The sequence below is a fragment of the Oncorhynchus mykiss genome, chromosome 14 (genome assembly GCF_013265735.2).
Source record: "Oncorhynchus mykiss isolate Arlee chromosome 14, USDA_OmykA_1.1, whole genome shotgun sequence".
Classification (NCBI taxonomy): Eukaryota; Metazoa; Chordata; class Actinopteri; order Salmoniformes; family Salmonidae; genus Oncorhynchus; species Oncorhynchus mykiss.
The window spans coordinates 1,453,523-1,456,568 of record NC_048578.1 but is presented as its reverse complement, the minus strand read 5'-3'; positions in this window follow the sequence as shown (position 1 = coordinate 1,456,568).

The following is a 3,046-nucleotide window of genomic DNA, read 5'->3' as shown; positions in this document are numbered from 1 at the left end:
GTTGCAGGATGCTTTGTTGCGAAATAGGAAGCTGATTCTAGATTTAATTCTGGATTGGAGATGCTTAATGCAAGTCTGGAAGGAGAGTTTACAGTCTAACCAGACACCTAGGTATTTGTAGTTGTCCACATATTCTAAGTCAGAACCGACCAAAGTAGTGATGCTGGAAGGGCGTGCAGGTGCGGGCAGCGATCGGTTGAAGAGCATGAATTTAGTTTTACTTGCATTTAAGAGCAGAGTTTGGAGGTAAGTTAACACAGTGTCCAAAGCAGGGCCAGAGGTATACAGAATGGTGTCGTCTGCGTAGAGGTGGAACAGAGAATCACTAGCAGCAAGAGCGACATCATTGATGTATACAGAGAAAGGAGTCGGCCCGAGAATTGAACCCTGCGGCACCCCCATAGAGACTGCCAGATGTCCGGACAACAGGCCCTCCGATTTGACACACTGAATTTTGTCTGAAAAGTAGTTGGTGAACCAGGCGAGGCAGTCATTTGAGAAACCAAGACTGTTGAGTCTCCCGATAAGAATGTGGTGATTGACAGAGTCAAACCTTGGCCAGGTCGATGAATACAGCTGCACAGTATTGTCTCTTATCGATGGCAGTTATGATAACGTTTAGGACCTTGAGCGTGGCTGAGGTGCACCCATGACCAGCTCGGAAACCAGATTGCATAGCGGAGAAGGTACTGTGGGATTCGAAATGGTCGGGCATCTGTTTGTTAACTTGGCTTTTGAAGACCTTAGAAAGGCAGGGTAGGATAGATACAGGTCTGCAACAGTTTGGGTCTAGAGTGTCTCCCCTTTGAAGATGGGGATCTCAGACGATACAAAAGAGAGGTTGAACAGGCTAGTAATAGAGGTTGCAACAATTTAGGCTGATCATTTTAGAAAGAGAGGGTCCAGATTGTCTAGCCCTGCTGATTTGTAAGGGTCCAGATTGTGCAGCTCTTTCAGAACATCAGTTATCTGGATTTGGGTGAGGGGGAAATGAGGGAGGCTTGGGAAAGTTGCTGTGGGGGGTGCAGGGCTGTTGACCAGAGTAGGGGTAGACAGGTGGAAAGCATGGCAAGCCGTGGAAAAATGCTGATTGAAATTCTCAATTATTGTGGATTTATCGGTGGTGACATTGTTTCCCAGCCTCATTGCAGTGGGCAGCTGGGAGGAACTTTTTGGAGTTTGTGCTGCAGGATGCAAATTTATGTTTGAAAAAGCTAGCCTTTGCTTTCCTAACTGCCTGTGTATATTGGTTCCTAACTTCCCTACAAAGTTGCATATCGCGGGGGCTATTTGATTTTAATGCAGTATGCGACAGGATATTTTTGTGCTGGTCAAGGGCAGTGAACCACTGGCTATATCTGTTCCTGGTTCAAAACATTTTGAATGGGGCATGCTTATTTAAGATTGTGAGTAAAGCACTTTTAATGAATAACCAGGCATCTTCTACTGACGGAATGAGGGCAATATCCTTCCAGGATACCCGGGCCAGGTCGATTAGAAAGGCCTGCTCGCTGAAGTGTTTTAGGGAGCGTTTGACAGTGATCGCAAACCCATTACGGACGCAAGCAATGAGGCAGTGATCGCTGAGATCCTGGTTGACAACAGCAGGTTTTCCTACTTACAATGCATGTAGAGGTCTGTAATATTTATCATAGGTACATTTCAACTGTGAGAGACGGAATCTAAAACAAAAATCCAGAAAATCACATTGTATGATTTTTAAGTAACTAATTAGCATTTTATTGCATGACATACATTTTTGATACATCAGAAAATCAGAACTTAATATTTGGTACAGAAACCTTTGTTTGCAATTACAGAGATTATACGTTTCCCGTAGTTCTTGACCAGGTTTGCACACACTGCAGCAGGGATTTTGTCCCACTCCTCCATACAGACCTTATCCAGATCCTTCAGGTTTCGGGGCTGTCGCTGGGCAATACGGACTTTCAGCTCCCTCCAAAGATTTTCTTCTGGGTTCAGGTCTGGAGACTGGCTAGGCCACTCCTGGACCTTGAAATGCTTCTTACGGAGCAACTCCTTATTTGCCCTGGCTGTGTGTTTCGATTCGTTGTCATGCTGGAAGACCCAGCCACGACCCATCTTCAATGCTCTTACTGAGGGAAGGAGGTTGTTGGCAAAGATCTCGGGATACATGGCCCCATCCATCCTCCCCTCAATACAGTGCAGTCGTCCTGTCCCCTTTAAAGAAAAGCATCCCCAAAGAATGATGTTTCCACCACCATGCTTCGCAGTTGGGATGGTTTTCTTGGGGTTGTACTCATCTTTCTTCTTCCTCCAAACACGGCAAGTAGAGTTTAGACCAAAAAGCTCTATTTTTGTCTCATCAGACCACATGACCTTCTCTCATTCCTCCTCAGGATCATCTAGATGGTCATTGGCAAACTTCAGATGGGCCTGGACATGCGCTGGCTTGATAAGGGGGACCTTGCGTGCGCTGCAGGATTTTAATCCATGACGGCGTAGTGTGTTACTAATGGTTTTCTTTGACTGTGGTCCCAGCTCTCTTCAGGTCATTGACCAGGTCCTGCCGTGTAGTTCTGGGCTGATCCCTCACCTTCCGTATGATCATTGATGCCCCACGAGGTGAGATCTTGCAGACTGAGCGTGACTGAGCGTCATCTTGAACTTCTTCCATTTTCTAATAATTGCGCCAACAGTTGTTGCCTTCTCACCAAGCTGTTGGCCTATTGTCCTGTAGCCCATCCCAGCCTTGTGCAGGTCTACAATTTTATCCCTGATGTCCTTACACAGCTCTCTGGTCTTGGCCATTGTGGAGAGGTTGGAGTCTGTTTGATTGAGTGTGTGGACAGGTGTCTTTTATACAGGCAACAAGTTCAAACAGGTGCAGTTAATACAGGTAATGAGTGGAGAACAGGAGGGCTTCTTAAAGAAAAACTAACAGGTCTGTGAGAGTTGGAATTCTTACTGGTTGGTAGGTGATCAAATACTTATGTCATGCAATAAAATGCAAATTAATTACTTAAAAATCATACAATGTGATTTTCTGGATTTTTGTTTTAGA